The sequence below is a fragment of the Oreochromis niloticus genome, linkage group LG4 (genome assembly GCF_001858045.2).
Source record: "Oreochromis niloticus isolate F11D_XX linkage group LG4, O_niloticus_UMD_NMBU, whole genome shotgun sequence".
In the NCBI taxonomy this organism is placed as follows: Eukaryota; Metazoa; Chordata; class Actinopteri; order Cichliformes; family Cichlidae; genus Oreochromis; species Oreochromis niloticus.
The window spans coordinates 14,992,842-15,005,351 of NC_031969.2; the positions used below are offsets into that span (position 1 = coordinate 14,992,842).

Sequence of the window (12,510 nt, forward strand, 5' to 3'; positions counted from 1 at the left end):
TAATAACAATCAAATATTACTTCAAATGTATTTTATGGAAAATATTTAAGTTTTTAATTTTTTTTCTGTTAAAAAACAGGGCGCTCATGCACTTAAACTGGGATTTAAAGGGTTAAAACAATGAAAATATAATTAAAACTTGATATGGATATTTTAAGCAGAAGTAGTTTTAAAAGACTGACTAATTTAAAGTAGAAAAAAATATTGATATATAACATTTTTAGAGCACTTTTTAGGGCGTGGCCGTTTTTTGCCACGAGGGCAACGAAAGGATGGATTTTTTAAAATGTGCTCTTGCACAAAAAATAATAATGGATCAAAATGAATGTTGGTGCCAATGTTTAGACCATCTAAAGGCCTAATTATAATAACAATCAAATATTACTTCAAATGTATTTTATGGAAAATATTTAAGTTTTTAATTTTTTTCTGTTAAAAAACAGGGCGCTCATGCACTTAAACTGGGATTTAAAGGGTTAAAACAATGAAAATATAATTAAAACTTGATATGGATATTTTAAGCAGAAGTAGTTTTAAAAGACTGACTAATTTAAAGTAGAAAAAAATATTGATATATAACATTTTTAGAGCACTTTTTAGGGCGTGGCCGTTTTTTGCCACGAGGGCAACGAAAGGATGGATTTTTTAAAATGTGCTCTTGCACAAAAAATAATAATGGATCAAAATGAATGTTGGTGCCAATGTTTAGACCATCTAAAGGCCTAATTATAATAACAATCAAATATTACTTCAAATGTATTTTATGGAAAATATTTAAGTTTTTAATTTTTTTTCTGTTAAAAAACAGGGCGCTCATGCACTTAAACTGGGATTTAAAGGGTTAAAACAATGAAAATATAATTAAAACTTGATATGGATATTTTAAGCAGAAGTAGTTTTAAAAGACTGACTAATTTAAAGTAGAAAAAAATATTGATATATAACATTTTTAGCGCACTTTTTGGGGCGTGGCCGTTTTTTGCCACGAGGACAACGAAAGGATGGGAATTTGAGGTTCTACCAACGGTTAAGTAAAGCTAAGTGTATTTGCATTTTATTTGATATTACAAAAGTAAATAAGAAAGTAAAACAATGTATGAATAAATGTTGCTGTTAAAACCTGTAACACATTTGCTAAAGTAAAGTACATTTGTATGATACCACTATAGAAAACAGGTACAGAAAGTAAAACAATAGATGAATAATAAATGTTGCATTTAAAATATTCTGCACACACACACACACACACACACACACACACACACACCTGTATCTAAACAAGGATGAATAACTTATGTTTGAAAAAAAAAAAAAAGAACACATAATTTTCAAAACATTGTTTCAAAGTGTGGCTAAAAACAATATCATAATGTATTACAAAAAACCCTTGAACATGGCACTCCTAGTTGTAATCTCTATTAGCAACATTAACTATCTATAGAAAAATCACCAATATTATTTGTTTTTCTATTATTATTAAAATGTGTGTGCAGGAGCATCTTATCTGAAAAAATGTAACACTCTTTTCATTGCATCTCCAAACAAGTTACTGAAACATTCAAACAAATGAAGAGAAGGAACTCATCAATAGTTTCTGTAAAACTGATTTCCACCCAAGTCTTTGCTTTTATGTTTGTAAATACCATCTTTCAGAGATCCTAATCAGCATTGCACAGCACAGAATCTGGTAACCAGCGACCGCTTGGCAGGTGACAGAGGAGAGAGTGTGAGTTTAATTAATTTACATCCAAATGCAGCATTTCAAAAAGAGAGACAATGTGTCATTATCTTCAGCTCATACTAACTATAGTATATTGCGTTATTCAATTTTAGGTTTTCTTTCATCATGCTTTCCCTACAATGAATTATGAATGTCACAATGGCTCTTTTCTCTGCTATGTGAAAACATAGTGCTATACTTAAAAACACTTCAAACATAGTGAACCTAAAGAATCTTCTGTTTTAGACTGTGTCAGTGATGTTATCTGTTGGATGGCACATACTTTCTCAAACTAAATAACAACAACAACAACAACAAAAATAGAAGTCACATTGTTCAGTCATAAAAATCTAATAGTTACTACAATCCTTTCCTTTCTGCTATTGATAAACAGTGACTCTCACATCCAACCACAATCCTCCAGATTAGCTTGCCACTGCATTAACTGCTTCATTCATTGTGATGTTACCTACTACCTGAATAAAAGCAATCATTTGCTCTCTTTAATTCTTTTTTGATGTCTGACAGCTGTGGTCTGTTGTCTCTTCTAAAAAACAAAAAATATTTTGCAAGCATCTTTGCAGTGAGATGCATCAGCTACTATGCATGTCTTTAGGTTCTGTCATGGTCTGGGTGAGTCATGGTAAATTTCCACAGTGCCTGTTCCTCCCCAGAGTGCCACCTGAGACTGATTAAGCCAGCTATATTTAAGACCAGTGTCCACAACCAGCCATTGCCAGATCGTCTGCTAACCCACGTTAGTGTTTGGCCCCATGTCTCTTGCAGTGCTCATTGTTCTCTGTACTCACCTTAGTGTTCCTTCTCAGTTGTTTCCTGACTCACAATACAAACTTGCAATAGCCTTGCTCACCTGGACGCTGGACTCCATTGTGCTCCAATCGCTAGTAAAACTATGTGTTCTCCAGTCTCACCTGCCTGCCTCCCTGCCTACTCCGCTTTGGAATCCCAGATCACTATTCCACTGGACTCATCCAGGCCTCATCCTGCTTCCTCCCTCTTGCATGACTCCACCTGCAACCAATGCCTCTCCACCACCCTCTCTCGTACCACTGTGCCCCTCGCCGAGTCCCGTCGACCACCGTTCATGTTCTGTGGCAATCTAGTTAAACAACGCGGTCCCTTGTGCAGTCCTTGTACATAGTGCTCCATGCCATCTTCTGAATTCATAGGTCATAGCATGTCTCAGTTTGCTCTTAGTTCACAGTTGTTGTATTTCACAGTTTCTATCTTCATCGTCTTGTACCTTCACGTTGTTGTAAATAAAACCCTTGTTCATGTCAAAGTTCTGTTTCTCGGCTTGAATCTGTTTTTGGGTCCACTCCATGTTTTGGCTTCCAGCCGTGACGGGTTCATTTTCTATTGCACTCATTGTTATCCTTCTTCTTGCAGTTATTTCACAAAGCCAGTAGGGTGTTTGCAGATTAAACCATCATTCTTTCAACAGCGGAACTGCAATACTGATTTATGTCTAACATTATTCAAACCACAAAGATACATTTACAGTGCTTTATAACCAGCTTCACTTCCAGCTGTTAACGTTTTTGGGTCAGTGTTTTATTGATTGTTGTGTTTGTTTTCTGAGTCAGAATTATAGTGGTTGAACAAGCTTATTTGGAGTGAAATTCAGATATGAGGTTAACCTGTTTGACAAAGTATCTTGAAAAATTATGAAAACTCCTCAGTAAGTAAGTAAGGCGGAGTCTATGCAAAACAGACATATTCCACCACTACTTATCCATCTGTTGCAGAAGATAACAGACAACTCTGGGCACTTTGTAGTACTGTATCATGGATTACAAGACAAGACTGCTGCTTTCAGTTATTTGGTGGGCAGGTGAGGATTTCCCCTGATCTTGATTTAACATTAATTATTTGGAGAATAATTCATTATTTATTTATTTTTTTGTCTATGTCTTACCAGGTGTTGATGGTCAGACTCTGACAGAATCTGAATCAGTGTTTACAAGACCTGGAGAATCTCACAGATTGACCTGCACAGCCTCTGGATTCACATTCAGAGACTACTGGATGTTTTGGGTCAGACAGGCTCCTGGAAAAGGACTGGAGTGGATTGCTTTTATACACACTTCAAGTAATAGTTATGCTACATCTTACTCCCAGTCAGTCCAGGGTAGATTCACCATCTCCAGAGATGATTCCAGCAGTAAACTCTATCTACAGATGAACAGTTTGAAGACTGAGGACACAGCAGTTTATTACTGTGCCCGAGAGACACAGTGAGAGAAAGCAATAGAAATGCCATACAAAAACTACTTCCTCTATTTCACAACACCAGGGAATATTTGGTAAACTCAGGGCCTTTTTCCAACATTTTTAAAATTCATGGTAAAAAAAAATGCCATCATTAAGTAGTAACACAATGTCTCTTGCCCAGTGTCACCTTGTTTGAATTTAGGTTTCAAATGTACAGCAACAATTTTGTTGTATCGTTAAGTTAGCAAAAGTCAGTGAACAAATTAAACCAGCTATGTTGACCAGTTTAGAGAAGCTCCCATTAAACTCACACTAGCTTCATCATCAAAACAGAGAGTTTGGCATGCCTATAACAGACTTAACCCCAGTAAAGACAATATAAACACAATTTCCAACACAATAAAAAATAAGAAAGTATATGTTTTTAAAAATCAATAAAACACACATTGTCATTATCACTTATAGTATAGATTACTGATAAGTATGTCACTATCTAATACTTCTAAACAACAAATCAATCAACAAATTTTTACAGCATTTCATCATGTATATTTGTGATGAAGACATTCACAAAGTTATGGATGAAGATGTCAGTGTCACGGATCATTCTACATTTGCAAAGTCATGGTGTGGTTTCAGAAGAGCTTGTCTGTAAATATTATTTGATTTTAGTGACTCAGCTGGTCGGGGTGGAGAATGAATAATAATCTTAAAGGTAAACAAAAAAAGTAGCTCCTAGGATAGACATCTGATTATGGGAGCATTTGATGCTGATTTTTTCTCTTACCTAACAGCCAGTATTCCAGTAGACAAGTCTGTTTGAACATTAAACAATAATCTGCAGGCTGAGCTATAAGCCAAGGAGTTGCAATATTGGCTGAATATGACAGAGACCAGGAAGAGCAGTGGAGTGGATTGGGTATATGAGCACAGGCAGTCTTCAAAAATGTCATTTTATAATTTGAATTCAAAGTATTAATATTACTTTTTACTTTAATTAATATAAATATTTTGTTTACACACACTGCAAATATAAACAGGTCTTATGTGACACAACATACAGTATGCTCACACTCACACACGTGCTTGAACCTGAAAACTATGGAAAAAAAAGACCATAATATAAATGTCAAGATTTTCTTACTGCCTGTATTGTAATTAAAATTTCTAATTTACATTTCAAAGAGAGAAACCGAAATGCAATTGAGTGTAATGATAGTAAATAATCTCAATTATAAAGAGCAATTATAACATACAATAATAAAACGTTTACAGTGAGAAGCTACATTAAAAAAAAAATAAGCCATTTGTAGCTGGTACCTGTAATCTAATAAAAGTTTGGGGTTTGTAGAACAAGAGCATTATTACAAAAAAAAAAAAAAAAAAACCTGTGAGGAGGAGTCAATGCAAAACCTGGCTGTCTTAAACCTACTTTAGCTGCAGAGGGGTTGACAGAGACAATTGTTCACACAGTTGGCCATAAAAACAGGAATGCTTCTTTTTATTGCTTTATGGGCAGGTGAGACTTTTCACTGATGTTGAATCAAATTTGTCTTTCAAGCATAAACAATTTACAGCATGTAACTATTGTCCTGTTCTGACAGGTGTTGATGGTCAGACTCTGACAGAATCTGAATCAGTGGTTAAAAGACCTGGAGAATCCCACAGACTGACCTGTACAGGCTCTGGATTCACATTCAGCAGCTACGCTATGGTCTGGGTCAGAGAGGCTCCGGGAAAAGGACTGGAGTGGATTGCTTACATAGGCACTTTGGGTTATCCCACCTATTACTCCCAGTCAGTCCAGGGTAGATTCACCATCTCCAGAGATGATTCCAGCAGTAAACTCTATCTACAGATGAACAGTTTGAAGACTGAAGACACAGCAGTCTTCAAACAGCAGTTCCTCTTTTTACTATCAGCAGGGAATATTTGGACCTTTAAAACAATATATTTAATGCGGTGTAAAAAGACAATAAGTTCTTGTTTTCTGTTGTGTTTTTTTTTTTTAATCAATTAATTGTTTCGAAAGGATCTGATTGAGATCAGGAGGTGAAATAAACAGTGAATTCCACTGAGAAAAGTGTGAGGAAAAGAGATTGACAGTTCTATAGATTTTATTTTAGAAGTATTATCATATGTACATATATTACTACTACTACAGCAGAAGACTCTGCTCTTTCATTCTGTGCCTGTAAAAACACAGTGGCAGAGAACAGAGGAACAGCTGCACAAAAACTTCAAGTATCCATTTGACTTCAATGATTTTACTCTTTACATGCAAAAGAGAAAAAAAAAAGTTATTATTTCAATATGAAGTAGTAATGCTCAATTGAAATTAGTCTGGAAAGACTAAATACATAACTATGAGTAAGTGACTGGCATAAAAACATTTGTTAATAGTAGAGATGGCACCATACCACTTTTTTATGTCCGATACCGATATCATAAATTTGGATATCTGCCGATACCGATATAAATCCGATATAGGGTATTTCAAAATCAATAAAATATTTTTTTAATATCTTGCTGCATTTTATATAAGTTCATAATCAAGTTTAAAAAAAAAACAAAAAAAACAAAACACTAAAGCTATTCTGTTAAACCTGTATGCAAAAAATACACTGCACCCAAAATATTTCATAGTTCAGCAACACTGATCAGTCTAATAAACTTAAACCTACACCATCCTCCCTATTCTGGTATTTTAGTATTTAGTAGAGTACTTAGTGGAAATATTAAACAACCTAACTAATAAATGGTATAATAAATGCCAACTCCCAGCAAAAAACAAAAAAATAATCAACTTTAATTTAAAGCACGTGTAAAAAAAAAAATGCACAGAAGTCAATAATTTTTCTACAATAATTAATTAGATTCAACATCTCTCTTCAACAGAATTGCAAGGGAAAAAGTACTGTAGCTTTCTAGGTTATACAGGGTGGGCCATTTATATGGATACACCGTAATAACATGGGAATGGTTGGTGATATTAAAGTCCTGTTTGTGGCACATTAGTATATGTGAGGGGGCAAACTCCTCAAGATGGGTGGTGACCATGGTGGCCATTTAGAAGTCGGCCATCTTGGATACAACTTTTGTTTTTTTCAATAGGAAGAGGGCCATGTGACACATCAAACTTATTGGTAATGTCACAAGAAAAACAATGGTGTGCTTGGTTTCAACGTAACTTTATTCTTTCATGAGTTACAAGTTTCTGACCACTTATAAAATGTGTTCAATGTGCTGCCCATTGTGTTGGATTGTCAATGCAACCCTCTTCTCCCACTCTTCACACACTGATAGCAACACCGCAGGAGAAATGCCAGAACAGGCATCCAGTATCCGTAGTTTCAAGTGCTGCACATCTCGTATCTTCACACCATAGACAATTGCCTTCAGATGACCCCAAAGATAAAAGTCTAAGGGGGTCAGATTGGGAGACCTTGGGGGCCATTCAACTGGCCATTCAATTTACTTCTGTGCCCGTCAATGCACAGTGACAGAAAACAGAAGAACAGCTGTGCAAAAACACTGAAACAGCCATGTGACTTGGTTTAATGTAAGCAAATGATGAGCCTGGAAACACAGGTAAGCTGAAAATCATTAACAGTAACTTTGAGCACCTGAGTGACATTACAACAATGCTAAATTGTTTGAATATGTGGAGATTCTAAGTGTTTCTTTTTTTTTTTTTTTAGGTATTTCATAAAAGCAGTGAACTTTCAAGGTCTTAAGGATGTGCATACACAGTGTGAATGGGGAGGAGTCGATTGCAGGCATTTAGAGGCAAGAGAGCTTTCACAAAAGATGAGCTGTTTGTTAGGCTGAAACCCACGTACAAAAGCCTGAACACAAAATACAAAAGAAACTAAATCTTCAAACTACTGAAACTAAACCGAGAAAATGATACAGGAGAATTTAGAATGAGTGGTTAAAGGAGCCACTCTTCCAGTTTTGGGGTTAATGTTCCTATTTGACTCAGATTCTTTGGGATGAATAAATCCCTTCTTTGAGATTTATTCATCCCAAAGAAGAGCAGTTCCTCTGCACACACAAGCTACTCATATGATCAGACTCACACAACCTACAGTCCTGTAGGTTCAAAATAAATTATTAATAGTCAACAGTAAATTTCAGAAACCATTCTGAACAAATACTGTAAATGTAATTAAGAAGGCAGAAAAATCCATGTGTGTCTTTTAAAATATAGAAGGGTTGATGCAAACATGGTTGATCCTGTGAAGAGATTATCTGCTTTACTCTAGCAAACACCAAAGAATGATTAAACAATGAATAATTACTTAATAACAAAGAAATAAATTATAATGATGAGAAAATTTTCACCACCACTTGTCCCATATTTGGTATTTAATACAAAAAGTTACGCGATAAAGCAAATGGCAAAAATATTCTTTTAATATTCTTTTCTTTCAGAAAGTTTCAGCCGATCATCTTTCACCATCTTACAATGATGGTTGCAGCCATTCCCCGACTCTCTGTTAATGGTACTCATGGCCATTGATCAATTGGCTTTGATCAGTGGTTGATGATCAATGGTCATGCCAATTTGCTCAACATTGTGGGCAGGTGAGACCTTTCACTGATGTTGAATCAAATTTGTCATTCAAGAATAAACAATTTACAGCATGTAACTATTGTTTTTGTTTCGACAAGTGTTGATGGTCAGACTCTGACAGAATCTGAACCCGTGGTTAAAAGGCCTGAAGACTCCCACAGACTGACCTGTACAGGCTCTGGATTCACATTCAGACAAAGCCACAGTGTCTGGTGCTGGTTGAGCAGTTGTACAAAATCCTACTCCACTTATTTTTATTATTTTGATAAATCCCACAGAAGAAGTGTCTTTATGTTTATTTCCTCTTGCTTTAATTAAACTTTGAAAAACAGTGAAACAGATCAACATTGTCCACCAACCCTAAAACACATAAATTAAATTGCTGTTTGCATTTAAAAGCAACATGCCAGTGTGGTTATTGCCACGAATATGACCCACCTAAAGCAAAACAAAATAAAAAGTTAAAAATTTTGTAAGACTGTAACAATTTTTATTTCTCAATAAGCAAAAGCAAAGTGAGTTCATTTTCAGTATTTCCTGTTAGGAGGAGTCTATGCAAAACTTAGGCACTGTCTCTCTTTTTTAATGAGCCCAGAGGATGGTAGAGAACAAAAAACAACATGTTGGTCTACAGCACAGGACTGCTGCTTTTAGCTCTCTGCTGGGCAGGTGAGATTTTCACTGATCTCAGTGTTGATATGCATTGTTTCTGTTTGTGACACAATTTAATTCAGGTGATTTTTAAAAAATATCTTACCAGGTGTTGATGGTCAGACTCTGACACAATCTGAACCAGACCTAATTAAAAGACCTGGAGAGTCTCACAGATTAACCTGCACAGCATCTGGATTCACATTCAGAGACTACTGGATGGTTTGGGTCAGACAGGCTCCTGGAAAAGGACCGGAGTGGATTGCTTTTATAGAGACTTCAACTTACAGTTATGCTACATCTTACTCCCAGTCAGTCCAGGGTAGATTCACCATCTCCAGAGATGATTCCAGCAGTAAACTTTATCTACAGATGAACAGTTTGAAGACTGAGGACACAGCAGTTTATTACTGTGCCCGAGAGACACAGTGAGAGAAAGCAATAGAAATGCCATACAAAAACTACTTCCTCTATTTCCCAACACCAGGGAATATTTGGTAAACTCCGTTCTTTTTTCCCTACATCTACAAACAACGTCTCTTGCCCAGTGTCACCTTATTTGAATTTAGGGTTCGAATGTACAGCAACAATTTTGTAGTATTGTTAAGTTAGCAAAAGTCAGTGAACAAATTAAACCAGATATGTCGGCCAGTTTAGAGAAGCTCCCATTAAACTGACATTAGCTTCATCATCAAAACAGTTTTGCATGCCCATTAAAAGACTTACACCCCATTAAAAGACAACATGAACACAACACTGAAGAACATATATGCTTTTAAAAATTAATAAAACATACACTGTCTTTATCACTTATAGTATAGATTACTGATAAGTATGTCACTATCTAAATACTTCTAAACGATCATCAACAAGTTATTACAGCATTTCATCATGTACAGTTGTGATGAAGACATTCACAAAGTTATGGATGAAGATGTCAGTGTCATGGATCATTTTACTTTTGCAAAGTTATGCTGTGGTTTCAGAAGCGCTTGTCTGTAAATATTATTTGATTTCAGTGAATCAGCTGGTCGGGGTGGAGAGAAGTGTGCTCAGGGCTGGACTGGGACAAAAAATCGGCCCGGGCATTTTGACTAGAGACCGGCCCACCAGGATAGAGATTGAAAATGTGACGTCATTCAGGGGTAAAACCGCAAAGGATTATGGGAACTTGAGGCAAGAGGTACTAGCGCACGCAGGCTTTCAATTGAACTCAGTTACACAGCGATAAAAAGAAACCCAAAAAATGGCAAGAAGCTGTTGTATTATTAACTGCAATAGCCGGTCGCATGACAGCCACGGGAAGCCGACGGGTAAAGAGATCGTTTTTTTTATATTGGATTACGTCGTTGAAGAGAAATTTTTTAAGCCATGTTTCCGAAGTAAGAGCAGACGGATGGTCTGGATATACCAAATATAACGTCTCAGAACACTCCAGCTCACATGTTAGTCTGCTCCAAGCATTCCCACAAAGGTCAGTGTTTTGTAGTAGTTAATACGTCACTTTTCTTAACATAATTGGTGATATAGGTTACAAGCAAGTCTGGCACTGAACAGAAATTGTTGCTATGCTCCTTTATTTATTGTGCATAAATAGTGAATTGTCCTGACACAATATTGCGTTTCGCTTCTGTTATTACCACGGTACATTGACAAAAACATATACTTTTATTCACAGGATAAAACAGTTGTTTTGTATCACTAATTGTCCAGTGCGATTACAGCATACAATATTATTGTCACTGCTACATTTCTGTAATGCGTACCAGAAATTATTTCCACTACTAATTAATCACCGTTGAGCTCAAAGGTTATATTAATAAACGGTTAACGATTGTGTATTTATGACGACGATTTGTGAGACTGGTAAACTTACCTTTGTTTGTACGATGGTCTTTCGTTCTACACGGTGCATTTCAAGGTCCTGTACCCATCCGTCAGTAAACTGTACCTGGGCTTGTTGCAGTGACCTGAAGTTACTAAAAACTTCATGAGTGTATGCACTCACTCCAAGAACCGTATAATTATAAATCTGAGCGTGGTGAAAGTTGGGCAGCACGCTGACGTCTTTTGTCCACTCTGTGTGCTCATAAGGGTCTGACCCTCTCACTCCTTTGATTTTTTCCTCATATCTTTTCTTTGCCTTTTCGTCGAGTCTGTCTTTGTACGGACCGGCATTATTCTCCTTAGTTTTGTACATTCCTTTTTTGTGCGGCAAAGAAAAACCAGGAAGGTATTGGAACCGGAGAATGAACGTTTTGCGGTGCTGCAAATGCTTGCATTTGATGCGGTACTTGGATTGTTTTGCCTCGAGTTCCCGGCATGCAATGCACGAAAGTCACGTGATCTGTCAATTGCTATAGGAAAAACCTTAAATTAAGACCAAGAACACTAGAGGTGAGACATGATCATTAATTAATATTAAAATTAATAAATGACAGATTTAGTGATATTTTCATAAACACCTCCTTTCCTTTTTTTGTTCTCCATTTTCTTTAGTTCGTCTATAAGATTGCTAAACAAGGGGAAGGGTGCATCCGGCCTCCTAGGCTGTAATTGGTCCAGCCCAGAGTCGATCATGACCAATTGGCCAATCTAACACCTTTCATTATATATATACCCTTCCAAAAAAAAAAAAGTCCATCGGCCCATAAAAACAAAAAATCGCCAGCGGCCCACCGGGCAAATGCCCGGTATGCCCGATGGCCAGTCCAGCAGTGAGTGTGCTGTTTGAAACTTTGACACTGAATAATAATCTTAAAGGAACAGGAGCTCCTGAGATAGACATCTGATTATCTGGGCATATGATGCTGATTTGTTTTTTCTCTTACCTCACAGCCACTATTCCAGTAGACATGTCTGTTTGAATATTAAACAATAATCTGCAGGCTGAGGAGAAGCCATCACCTCTTGACTTATAAGATCAAAAATATGAATGTAAATAAAATAAGATTTTTTTTTTTTTTTCGAAAATAACATATATTACTGTTACTTGGTATTTGTTCTGTCCTCACTAGATGTTGGCTTGACTTCGATCATCCAGTTTGGCAGACAGTGAACAGAACTCCAGACATGATTCCAGCAGTAAATTCTATCTACAGATGAACACTTTGAAGACCGTGTTTCCCTCTGAGAAAAAAAGACCTATCGGGAGAGTGAAGATGTCACGTATCCTATCAGTTATAGCCAAACAAATTGCAATATTGGCTGGTTACAACAGAAACCAGGAAGAGCTGTGGAGTGGACTGGGTGTATGGGCACAGGCAGTCTTCCAAAACTTCATTTTGTAAGTTATATTCAAAGTGTTCATATTAATTTTAATACA

At 36.4% G+C, this 12,510-nt stretch overlaps 3 protein-coding genes and 1 long non-coding RNA gene across 9 annotated transcripts in view; 3 read left to right on the forward strand and 1 right to left on the reverse strand.

The window, feature by feature from the left end:
* The window catches only part of LOC100709195 (uncharacterized), a 1,346,887-nt gene that overhangs the window by 438,542 nt on the left and 895,835 nt on the right, over window positions 1-12,510 (forward strand). The window lies entirely within an intron of this gene.
* The window catches only part of LOC112846698 (uncharacterized), a 961,229-nt gene that overhangs the window by 271,788 nt on the left and 676,931 nt on the right, over window positions 1-12,510 (reverse strand). The window contains exon 2 of the long non-coding RNA XR_003219816.1: window positions 2,190-2,196. This is a non-coding gene — a long non-coding RNA (uncharacterized LOC112846698). The remainder of the gene's footprint in view (window positions 1-2,189; window positions 2,197-12,510) is intronic.
* Window positions 1-12,510, forward strand: part of LOC102076453 (Ig heavy chain Mem5) — a 900,359-nt gene that overhangs the window by 239,156 nt on the left and 648,693 nt on the right. The window lies entirely within an intron of this gene.
* LOC106096470 (immunoglobulin mu heavy chain) overlaps window positions 1-12,510 on the forward strand; it is a 1,110,954-nt gene that overhangs the window by 231,141 nt on the left and 867,303 nt on the right. The window lies entirely within an intron of this gene.